Raw genomic sequence first — 13,237 nt, forward strand, 5'->3', positions numbered from 1 at the left:
TGCCATAACATGCCTAAGATTAACACAAGCCTTCAGACTCTGAGTTCAATCTCAGCCCCAATATACCACAGACTACTGGCCCCAGCATACTATGTAACATTAATCAGCTCACTTCTTTCTCTCGATATCGCTGTACTACGTAAAATGAGAGAATTAGTTCAGGATCTCCGAGACCCCTCATAACTCTAATGATGCCAGTCCTGGTAAAGTATATGCCTCCCTTGCTAACTTGGAGAACCCCGGTGTTTTGCTATGAGCGTGCACAGTGCTGGAAAGAAGAGCAGCAAATGTTTCACCTGCCCCTCACCCCTCCACTTGACAAGGTACCAGTTACTATAACAGCTCTAAGTAAAAACAAAATTGGAATTTATTGTCATTTATCATTTTAATGCAAACATGGAATATAGCCAGGATCTCTTTCCAAATTTATGCAAAGGAAAGAAATAATCTTGGAAATTTGTGTGCAGTTAACTATCACCTGCACAAATGTGGTGTTCATTATCTTAATGAAGCACCTGCTACATTCTGATTAATAGAAACTCCATCATTAAACTCTATTAGTCAGTCAATTTGTCCTACCTTATTTCAGCAACTATTTGTGACACATAGGTCGACACGTATTTGAAAACGTGTCTCCAGTTGTTATTTACATTTCATAAAAATCAAACAATTCTCTCCTAACTAGATTTACATGGTAGATGGGCAATTTGGGGGTGGAGGGGTGTCTTTAACTTTTCCTATAGCACCTCAGGATAAGAAACAAGGCAATGTTGAAGGCAAATAAGTCAACAGCCGGCTTTACTGCTCTGCTATTAATTAGTCTGCCCAGGATGTTCGAATAAGAGGTGGAGAAAGAGTGAGTTCCCACGGAATAGAAGTTGGAGCAGCCAGATAGGTAAAAGTTAAAATACTAGTGGTCGATTTCCGAGGGTACCTTCTAGAAATATATCCTCAGCACATCCTTGACAAACCATCTCAAGGAAATAAGCTAGATTCAACCGGCATCAGTTCACAAACTGAAACTAAGACTGCTTGGGGGTGAGAGTTGAAGGGAGGTAACGGATTTGAGCTCAATAGAAGGAAAAAACACAGCCAGCTATTTAAGAACAGGGTCAAGCAACACGATCTCTAAATATTAGCACTCACCTCACAGAGAGTTTAAGAAAGATCACAGTTGTTAAAATACAAGGCAAATGATGAAGTGGGATGCAGACATAAACAATAAGGATGAACACAGTGTAGGAACACAGAAGATTGGTTGCACATTTTGTCTGCCTTTGATCTCTCTTCTACCCAACCAGTTCTCTGCCTAAAACGGTTGCCGTGCTAAGCTGCACAACTGGTCCTGTGAACTCTCCTAATGAGAAGGCACTTTGTATCGCTGATTGGACAAAGGATGAAATTCCTTGTCATAACCAACGAAACTTATCAGTTTTGAAAACGGTCTCCTGCTTCTGCAAAATGAGCGGCATAGCCACAGGAGGAGCTCCTGCCTGGGCCAGCACTCCCCAACAGCATCAGTTTCAATCCCAACTAATGACTGATGAGCATGAGAGCTACCAAGAATTCAAAATTTGGAATAAGAATGTGACAGCCACTCTGCGAGCTGCCCAAAGGCAAGCCGACTTCCTGGCTCCTAAGAGAAGGTCAGCCTTTCACAACAGAACTATATACTTTTTTTTTTTCAGAACTATATACTTTAACAGCATCAGAGACAGGCTAAAACACAGGTTCTATGATTGAGCAGATTTAAGTTCAAATCCTGGAAATTCCACACACCAACTATGGGGCAACAGAACGTGCCTTAAACCTTTCTGGGCATCAGTTTCTACTAACCACAAAATGACAAAGAATAATGCCTACTTGGTAGAATTGTTGTAAGGTTTGTTTTTGAAGTTACATTTACTGTACTAGTGCAAGATATGACAAAATAATAATTTATAAATTGTCAGGGGTTCATGGGGTGGGGGGAAAAGGGAGGGAGGGGAAAAATGAGCTGATGCCAGGGGCTTAGGTGGAGAGCAACTGCTTTGAGAATGATGAGGGCAATGAATGTACAAATGTGCTTTACACAATTGATATATGTATGGTTTGTGATATATGTATGGTTTGTGTATGAGCCCCTAATAAAATGCTTTTTTAATTTACTGTACTAAAATGTACATATAATAGAATTTACCCTTTTTAAGGAAGATGGGTCCAGGAACTCTAATAAATGCATATAGTTGTACAATCGAGATATATTTTCACCACCCCAAAGAATTCCTTCATGCCACTTTGCAATCAATGCTATGACTAACTGTCCCAAACACTGATCTGTTTTCCACTACTTTAAGGATTTTATAGGTGTGTGTCCCTTGTATAATAACTGATCATTGTTAATATTCTTCCAGAGGACAGTAAAATAAGTGGAAAAAGGAGGGGTAAGCATGTTTTGCATGTGTCAAGGACATGAATTTGGTGATGGAGGGTGGGGGTGGGGGCATGGGAAAGAGTGGAATGTTAATGACTGAAGACAGAGAGAGTGACCCCAAATATGTGTGTGGCCTAACTTCTATCTATCCTTGAAGTTATAATCCCATTTGAAGATGGGATATCTTTAATAAGCTAATATGACATGATTGGTGGCAGGTACACAGAGTGAATCAATTTGTTTTGAAATATTAGAAGGATGAAACAAGCAAGCTAGCAAGCAGAGATGGGGATGACAGATGCCAAACCACATGAGAATAGCCCAGGATCAGAAGCTTAAAGATAAGGGTGTTCCTCCAGAGCCTACACAAGAGAAAGTTTTCCTTGGGAGCTGTACTCTAGATTCAGATTTTCAGCCACTGAGACTGAGAAAAATGTCTATTCAAGTCACCCACTTGCTACGTATTTCTGCTACAGAGCACTAGGTAACTAAGACACCATAACACATCAAATAAGATATATGAATGGCTACAAAGGACATGAAAAGAATACGCGACATCCTTAGCCATTATTGTTGTGTAAGGTGCTGTCAGGTTGGTTCCAACTTATAGCAATCCCATGTATAACGGAACAAAATCCTGCTAAGACCTGCACTATCTTCCCAATCTTAGATATGATATGTTTGAGCCCATTGTGCAGCCACTCTGTCAAACCCTTTCACTAACCTGAACTTTAACAAGCATGATGTCAGTCTCCAAGCATTGGTCCCTTCTGATAACATGTCCAAAGTATGACAGAGAAAATCTCACCATCTTTACTTCTAAGGAGCTGTACTTTTTTGAAGATATTTTTTTTCTTCTTCTGGCAGTCTATGATTATTCATTATTCCTCATCAACACCATTAATTCAAAGGCACCTATTCTTCTTTGGTTTTCCTTATTCACTGTTCAGCTTTTGTACACATATTCCGCAATTTAAAATACCATGGCTTGTGTTAAGTGTAACCTTAATCCATGTAGTCCAGCTTCTCAGATTATTTTCTTAGCAAAAAACCTGAATAACTATGGTGAAAGACTACTACCCTAATGAACACTTTTCCTGATTTTCAAACACGAAGAAGTATTCTTGTTCTATTTGAACAACTGTTTCTTTGTGCAGGTTCCACATCAGCACAGCTAAAGTGTTCTGGAACTCCTATTTTCTCAATGTTATCCATAATTTGTTTGATTCACACAATGGGATGCTTTTTTTAAATCGTTTTAATAGGGGCTCACACAACTCTTATCACAATCCATTCATACATCAACTGTGTAAAGCACATTCATACATTCATTGCCCTCATCATTCTCAAAACATTTGTTTTTCACTTAAGCCCCTGGCATCAGGTCCTCATTTTTTCCCCTCCCTCCATACCTCCCCCTCCCTCATAAGCCATTGATAATTTAAATTATTATTTTGTCATATCTTGCCCTGTCCGATGTCTCCCTTCACCCACTTTTCTGTTGTCCACCCCCCAGGGAAGAGGTCACATGTAGATCCTTGTAATCGGTTCAGTGGGATGCTTTTGAATAGTCAATAAAACACAAGTAAACCTCTTTCTGGTATTCTCTACTTTCAGCCAAGATCTACCTGACATTAAAGATAATATCCTTTGTTCCATATCCTCTTCAGAATCCAGCTTGACTTTCTGGCAATTCCCTATCACAATACTACCGTAACCATATTTTAAAATTATCTTGAGCAAAAAACATTTTGCATGTAATATTAATGATCATGTTTTATAATTCCTGAAATCTTTTGGATCACTTTTCTTTGACAACAACACAAATCATAAGATTCTCTTGTAGTTAACTGTATGTAGCTACCTTCCAAATTTCTTGACATAAGTAAGTGCTTCTAGTATTGCGTGTTTGTTGGGACATCTCAGTTAATATTCCATCAATTCCTGGAGCTTTGTTTTTTTGGCAATACTTTCAGTACAGCGTGGATTCCTGTCTATTCTATCAGTTCTTAATCACATACTACCTCCTGAAATGGCTGCACATCAAGCAATTATTTTTGGAACAATGACCTTGTTAAATCCTTCTGTCTTCTTTTGACGCTTCCTGAATCATTCAATGTTTTGTTCATAGAATTCTTCAACATTGTAAACTTGAGTCTTGAATGTTTTCTTTAGTTCTTTCAGCTTGATATGTGTGTGGCTCTTCCTTTTTTATTTTTACCTCAAGATCTTTGCACGTTTCATTTCAATACTGTCTTGTCAGGTCGCCCTTTGAAATCTTCTGTTCAGCTCTTTCACTTCACTGTTTCTTCCATTTGCTGTACGTACTCTATGTTCAAATGCAAGTTTCAGTCTTTTCTGACATCTACTTTGGCCTTTCTTTCCTTTTTGAGGACCTTTTGCTTTCCTCATAAATGAGATTCTTTGATGTCATTCCACAACTTTCTCATATTTGGTCACTAGTACTCAACATGTCAAATCTAATCTTGAGGGAGTCTCATGGACTTGTATTAATTTCCTTCAACTTCAAACTGAACTTTCAGATGAGCAATTGATAGTCTGTCCCACAGGCGGCTCCTGGCCTTCTTCCAGTTGATGATATTGGGCTTCTCCATCATCACTTACCACAGATGTAATTGATCTGATTCCTGTGTAGCCTACTTGGCAAGGTCCATGTGTACAGTTACCATTTATATTGTTGACAAAGGTATTATCAGTGAATAAATTATTGTTCTTGCAAAATTTTTATGTGTCTCTAGTGCTGTTTCTATGCTATATTTTTTCAACTACCAATACTTTTGTTTCCAACTTTTATATTCCAATAGTGAGTAATTATTATTGCATCTTGATTGCATGTTTGATCAAAATTCCAGGCTGCATATTCCTCTATTGCTGACAGCATTGAACTTCAGGGTAGACCTTGAAATGTTCTGAGAATGATGTGATGCTACTCCTCCTCAGTTTGTCATTCCAGGTAAAGAAAACCTCCCTTTACTCTTTCCTAAAATTAGGAGACGAGGAGTAGACTTGGTTAATTTACTTTCCATGAAGCGGTCTGGAGCACGGACTCTTCAGACTAAAAATGGTCCTTTGTGATACATCCAATTCAGGCGAGGACTATCAACCTCTGTACTTTTAATCACATGAAAATAAAACCTTGTGTTTGTTTGTTTTTTAACCACTGTATTTTACATTTCTGTTGTACATAGCTGCGCCTGATACTCTTTAATGAAGGGGAGAAGTACAGGTTTCAAAAGGATGCATCATTTGATTTACATTGTGAAGGGCAACAGAAGTTCTACAGAGGAAGAAGGGAAAGGAAAGGCTATCTGCGAATGTACACCAGGAAAGAACACAGCACATTCAGAGAACACTGAGTAGTTCTAGAAGACTGGAACACAGAATCTAAGGGAAACCACAGTAGGGATGCTATTAGACTATCTCCTGCCTCCATGTCTCAGTGGTATCCACTCAGCTCTTATGAAGGATCTCAAAAAGCTGCAGTGGTCATCATTACAGGCTCTCGGAGCTCAGAGTTCTGTCCATTTTTCTGTGATCATATTCATTACAACGGTTAACTTGTTTCCCCAAATCTTTTCTTCCTGCTCGGCTTTAGGTACCTAAAGTCAAGAGCCCATATCTGCTTTGTTTACTAATTAATTCCTAGAAAAGAACCTGCGATAAAGCAGGGTGTTCAATAAACATTTGCTGGTATGATGAATGACTGAATTAATGAGTAAATAAAAAGATCAAAAACATTCTTTTGGAATTAAATAGATTAACTTAATAGGAAAAAGTTTCTATCAAACAAATTTAGGAAGACCCACTGTTTAGTGGGGTTTTCCTTAATTCCATCAGTATAATAGGCAAGGAAGCCCAAGTGTTTATTTATATAGTATATTTAATTATGATATAATTTATATAATATATGATATAACTTATACAATATGTTGCAGTTTGTTTATGTAGTTTATTAAAATATTTAACTTGTATATTTAATTTAAATGTTTATAGAGTATATTATATAGTTTATCTCTATAGTATATAGTAGCCATCTTTTAATTTTACAGTTCTGTATATTTCATCTTAGAAATGTCTCAATTTAAAGATAAAATAAAGGAGAACTCTTATTTCTAGGAATCTATCAAAGAAGGATTTTACTATTTTAGGGCTTCTGAGGTCAACTGAAGGATTTTTTTAAACAAAAGTTCAACGACAAACTTTAGTGCCTACTTGTAAATCAGACACTCATCTGCAAAATGTCACATTTCTTTCTTTTATTAATAATTGTATTGGGGAGTTTCCTTACAAATATTTTAACAATCCATCATTCAGTGATATGAAGCATACTTGTACATATGTTGCCATCAACATTTCCAAAACATTTTCTTTCTACTTGAGACCTTGATTACCAGCTCCTCTTTTTTCCCTCCCTCCCTCGTGAATCCTTGATCAATTATATATCATTGTTGTTATTTCATGTCTTATACACTGTCCATTGTCTCCCTTCGCCCACATTTCTGTTATTCATCCCCCTGGGGGGTGGTCTATATGTCCGATCTTGTGATGGGTTCGCCCTTTCTCCCCCTTCCCTCCTTCCCCACCCCTACCCTCAAGATATTGCTACTCCCACTACTGTTCCTGAGGGGTTTATTTGTCCTGAATTCCATGTGACGAGAGCGTTTATCTATCCTATGTGTACACTCCGGTCTCATGGGATTTGTAGGGTAGAAGTGGGTCATGGTAGTGGGCTGGGAAACATGCAGGAACTAGAGGAAGGATGTGTTTTCATTGGTGCTATACTGCACCCTGGTTGAGTTGTCCCTTTCTTGTAACCCTTCAGTCGGGCATGTCCAATTGTTCACAGATAGGGTTTGGGCCTCCACTCCAACTCCCTCATTCACAGCAATATAAATGTGTGTTTTGGATCTTTTGATACACGATACCTGATCCCATCAACACCTCTTGATCCAAAATGTCACATTTCAACCAAGACATTCAACTCACTTAAGAAAATGGATTTTTAGCTAGCAAAACCCAACAAAAATGGTCTGTAAAGCGAAATGCTTACAATATTTCCTCTTAGGAATTTTTTCCTAAAAGCAAACAAATCTTAGAGGTAATCTCCTGTAATATTAGAACCCAGTTCTACATTTTTTTCTTTTTTTTTTAAATTTTAACAATTTATTGGGGCTCATACAATTCTTTTCACAGTTCATACATATACATACATCAATTGTATAAAGCACATCTGTACAGTCTTTGCCCTAATCATTTTTTTCTCTTTTCTTCTTTTACATTTTATTAGGGACTCATACAACTCTTACCACAATCCATACATATACATACATCAATTGTATAAAGCACATCCATACATTCCCTGCCCCAATCATTCTCAAGGCATTTGCTCTCCACTTAAGCCCCTTGCATCAGGTCCTCTTTTTTTTCCCCCCTCCCTCCCCATTCCCCCTCCCTCATATGCCCTTGGTAATTTATACATCGTTATTTTGTCATATCTTGCCCTATCCGGAGTCTCCCAGTTCTGCATTTAATTACACAAGGTCACTGCTCTTTTAAAAATAACTAATCCTGGAGAAACAGTTATATTTAAGATTGACTAGAAGGCAAGATACTATACAAGACCAAAGTGGTTTGCTCTTGGTAAAGTGTAAAGTTAAGCTTTGGACCGCTAATTGAAAGTTAGCATTCAAACCACCAGCCATTCCTCCGGGAGAAAGATGAGACTGCCTGCCCCATAAACATTGAAAAGACTCAGAAACATCATGGAGCAGCCCTACTCTGTCTTCTAAGGGTGCTATCATTTGGAATTGACTCGATGGCAATGGGTTTTTTAAACTGAAGTCTGAAAGAAGAGTGAAAATAACCCAGACTAAGGTGAAGAATGCACAAGTAAGAGAATGTTATTTTGAAATTACATCCATTTTGGTATCACATCTGGATGATAAAATGTCTATCATGGAAAGGATACAGGATTTGGAATCTGAAAGCCTAAATTTAAGCACATCAGAGATACTTAGAAAGTATCTGTTGAGTAAACTGATTAAATACCATGGTTTCGAAATGTACCATCCACAGACCTAGGATGTTAGAAAGGTAATTAAGAGAGCCTCAAAAGAGGACATACCTATATTCACTGCAGCACTATTCATAAGAGCAAAAAGATGGAAACAAGCTAAGTGCCCATCAACAGGTAAACAAATTGTAGTACATACCCACAGTAAGTATTACACACTCTAAAGCACAATGAGGAATTCACAGAACAGAACATGGATAAATCTGGAAGGCACTATGCTATGTGAAGTAACACAAAAAGACAAATATTGTGCCACTGACACAATACCTCCTTGACTTGATTGCTGAAGACAAAATGATGCATAAGCAATATGGTGAAGAAAGTTGATGGTGTCATAAAGGCTTGGAGACAAACAAGCAACCATCTAGCAAGGAACTAACAAAGCCCACATGGAAGAAGCACACCAGGCTGTATGATCATGAGGTGTGGATGGGAAGAGGTATCAGAAGTTCAAAAGACACACATTCAAACTGATTTGAAGGGGTTGGATGTAGCGGAGACTCAAAGTCTATCATCAAAACAATGGGACAGTCCCTCTGAAGGGACTCACAGAACAGAGGATAAATCCAGTGTGTGGCTTAGCACTGGTGAACCACATACCTATCCTCTAGTTCTTTGAGGTTTCTTCCCCTTCTATTGTGAACCATACGTGATACACCTCATTGGTCACGCTAGACTTGTGTATGTTCATTTTCACTTTTAAGATTGCTCGCTGCATGCTAGTCAAGATAGATGACCCGAAGGGAAACTGACAGGAATAAGGGTTCCCTGAGGGTATGGGAAGTAGGGGCAGGGAGTTGACAGAATTGATGATTATATAACCCCCACCCAAAGGTCATGAGCAACAGTAGTTTATGGGAAGGGATATATTGGAATGAGTAAGATATGTCAATAAAAATATTATTTAAAAAAGACAAATGCTATATGGTATCACTTTTATAAAGTCAAGCAATATGGTTACCAGGTAGAGAGGAGAAATGGAGGGAGGGGTACTCTCTAGATAGTAGGCACTATTGTGGGGAAATGAGAAGGGCAATACAAGATATGAGTGATGTTTACACAACTTGAACCAAGTAAATATGCTAAGAAGTACAAAGGGAAAAGGCAAAGATAAATGCTGTGACATATACAATGTTGCAACAACATTAATAACAAAAATGTGTGTGGTTACATATATGGAAGCAGTTACTATACTATAGATTAGTATATATACGTAAGGTGGGGTGTCATTATTTGTATTAGAATGTGAATTGGCTAATCAAAATTTAGGCAAGCAATCTTCTAGGCACTGGAGATTCAAAAATCTGTTTGCTTTTTAAAATTATTAAATACTTTTATTGGGGGCTTTTACATCTCTTATCACATTCATCCATTGTCATGCACATTTGTACATATGTTGCCATTATCATTTTCAAAGCATTTTCTTTCTACTTGAGCCCTTGATATCAGCTCCTTTCCTCCCTCCCTCCCTCCCGGGCTCTTCCTCCCTGATGAATCCTTGGTAAATTATAGATTATTATTTTATATCTTACATCGTCCTGTCACCCATCGCCCACTTTTCTGTTGTTCGTCCCCCTGGGAGAGGGTTATATATCAATTCTTATGATAGATTCCTCCTTTCTTCCCCCCACCTTCCCCTTATCCTCCTGGTATCTCTATTCTCATTGTTGGTTCTGAGGGGATTATCTATTCTGGATTCCCTGTGTTGCTGACTCTTATCTGTAGCAGTGTGCATGTTCTGGTCTAGTCCAATTTGTAAGGCAGAATTGAGGTCATGATAGTGGGGCGTGGGGGGCAAGCATTAAAGAACTAGAGGAAAGTTATATGTTTCCTCAGTGCTATACTGAACTGTGACCCTTCTGTAAGGGAATGTTCAATTGTCGACAGATGGGCTTTGGGTCTCCACTCTGCATCCACCCGCCTTCACATTGGTATGATTTTGTTCTGGGTCTTAGATGCCTGATACCATCGGCACCATCATGATCACAAAGGCTGGTGTGCTTCTTCCCCAAGAAGCAACAAATATCTGGTTGTTAATAACATTCCCAGCTTTCTATTTCAGATATAATGAACACAAACTACTAATCTGATCATCATTTATTATCTTGTCAAGATAAAATCAAAAGTTCTCTGTCCATGATTTTTCCCCCTCCAGTGCTGTTGAGATTTACAGAATGATTTGTAATCTGAAACAACTATTTCTAAATAGATCATTTAGATGGAACATCCCACTGGAAAAACAAATTCCAATGTGTTCATTCTGAGGCAAATGACCCTCAATAAAAATGGCAATGTGATATTAATGTGTGAATAAAGAAGATTAATGCTTAGAATAAGATATTGATCTTCTTTGGCATTGTCAAATACATTTTCGTATAGAAGAACAAGCATACATCTGTCTTGTTTTTACAATGCAAATACTTATGTTTCACATTCCAAAGTTGTGTTTTTAACATTTGCTAATAAGCTTAGATTATCTTCACAAATAACCCAAAGATTATTTTCTGACCTGCAATCAGATCTCATTATATGTCATTGGAAGACTAATGTGAATAAAAGTATGAATAATCTCCCTTCAATCAGAAAAAGACCTCAGGATAAATTGGGGGTGGGGGACTGCTTTTTGTGTGAGAACATGCAAACTATCCCTCATCTCCTATACTCAACCTAAATTGCATTTTTTGATCCCCATTTCACTCACTCTTTATCCCCTGACCTTTTTCACTGTAATCTCTGGAACTCAAGGTTCGCAAGCCCTGTACATAGTCAACCTCTTCTGTGACTGTTCTCTCACTTTCTTGCTTTGAAACATGGATCTACCTGATGATGTTTTCTCTGTAGCCCTCTTAATCAGGGACTGTCCTTTCCCTCATTCCCCACTTACCGCTGGGCCTTGAGACTCATTGTTGCTTCCAAACCTTCCACCACGTAAACACCTGACTTAGAACTTGACATCATCAGACTATACCTGGCCCAACACTCCTCTTCCTTGGAGGCATCAACTACCTTCCAGGAGTCCATCATATGCCTTAAAGGTGGTTGCTCCTGGCTCTCTGTCCATCTTTTGTACCAATTTCTTAGTAATTTCAATAACTACATGGAAATAATTGCAATACTCTGACTTCTTATTTTACTTCCTTTCTCCTCCACCAAGCTTGACTTCCATCCTACCTCAGTCTCTCATTTCCATGGTTATACCCTTGATTTTGCCACTACCAAAAATCTGTTTTGGTTCTACCACTAAAATATACCCCAAATTCAGTCAATCTTTTCTGTCTCTTAATCTACAATACCATACTCTCTCACCAAGATCATTCCAACTGCCTCCCCTAACTGGTTTTGCTTTCTCTTTAAGTCTATAACTTTTTCTATCTATTGTCAACAAGACAGAATGACTCAATAAAATAAAGTCACTCTCAAAATCCTCAGCAGAAAAGGCAAGGCTTCCTTCTGCCTCCATTTACCCTGTGCTAATCTCCAGCATCTCACTCACTGTCCTAGAGTCCATTCGGACTCACAGTGACCCTGTAGAACAGGGTAAGGCTGCCCTGGTAAGATTCCGAGACTGTTGGGGTCTTAAAGGCTTGAAGGTAAAAAAGCAGCCATTTGGCTCAGCAGCAACAGCCCACATGGAAGAAGCACACCAGCCTGTGTGATCACGAGGTGTCGAAGGGACCAGGTATCAAAGAACAAAAAATCTTATCATTGTGAATGAGGGGGATTGCGGAGTGGGGACCCAAAGCCCATCTGCAGGTAACTAGACATTCGAGACGATTCAGTCAGGGTGCAGTGTAGCAACGATGAAACACACAACTTCCTCTAGTTCCTAAAAGCTTCCTCCCCACCCACTATCATGATCCCAATTCTACCTTACAAATCTGGCTAGATCAGAGGATGGACACTGGTACAGACGGTAACTGGAAACACAGGGAACCCAGGGTGGAAAGGGGGAACCGATTACAGGGATCTACATATAACCTCCTCCCTGGGGGACAGACAACAGAAAAGTGGGTGAATGGAGACGTCAGACAGTGTAAGATATGACAAAATAATAATTTATAAATTATCAAGGGTTCCTGAGGGAGGGGGAGCAGAGAGGAAGGGGGAAAACGAGGAGCTTATGCCAGGGGTGTAAGTGGAGAACAAATGTTTTGAGAATGATGAGGGCAACAAATGTACAAATGTGCTTTACACAACTGATGTATGTATGGATTGTGATAAGAGTTGTATGAGCCCCCAACAAAATGATTTAAAAAAAAAGATTCCGAGACTGTAACTCATTACATGAGTAAAAAGTCCGATCTTTATCTCATCCCCAGTAGAGCTATTTCTATAATATGTACTTATATTAACCTATATATTTTACTATAAATGATAAACATAGATATAAACACATATATTCTATAATCCTGCATTTTTATACAAATGGTAGCAATTCTTTACACCTCCTTTTTTCAACCAAGGAAATTTTCTTCTGAAGGATAGAAGAAATTAAAGGCTCAGGAAATGGGAGAAAGGGTAATTTCAGGACTCTGTTAAGGCTCCCCAGGGAAACACCTGTCTAATTTGAGGCTAAGTGGTATTGGCATCACATAAAACCAAACTAGAGACAATGTATGATGCCAAGAATAACCAAATCAAGAATAATACAATTTAAGTAATACAAGCCTCCTTCCATTCCACCACTGCAGGTCCATTTGCCACTACTCCGTATTAGAATCATCTGATTC

The 13,237-nt window shown here is 38.6% G+C and overlaps 1 protein-coding gene across 2 annotated transcripts in view; it reads right to left on the reverse strand.

Moving 5' to 3' along the window:
- The window catches only part of FAM168A (family with sequence similarity 168 member A), a 190,438-nt gene that overhangs the window by 71,435 nt on the left and 105,766 nt on the right, over positions 1-13,237 (reverse strand). The window lies entirely within an intron of this gene.

This window comes from Tenrec ecaudatus, chromosome 4, assembly GCF_050624435.1.
Source record: "Tenrec ecaudatus isolate mTenEca1 chromosome 4, mTenEca1.hap1, whole genome shotgun sequence".
NCBI classification, from domain to species: Eukaryota; Metazoa; Chordata; class Mammalia; order Afrosoricida; family Tenrecidae; genus Tenrec; species Tenrec ecaudatus.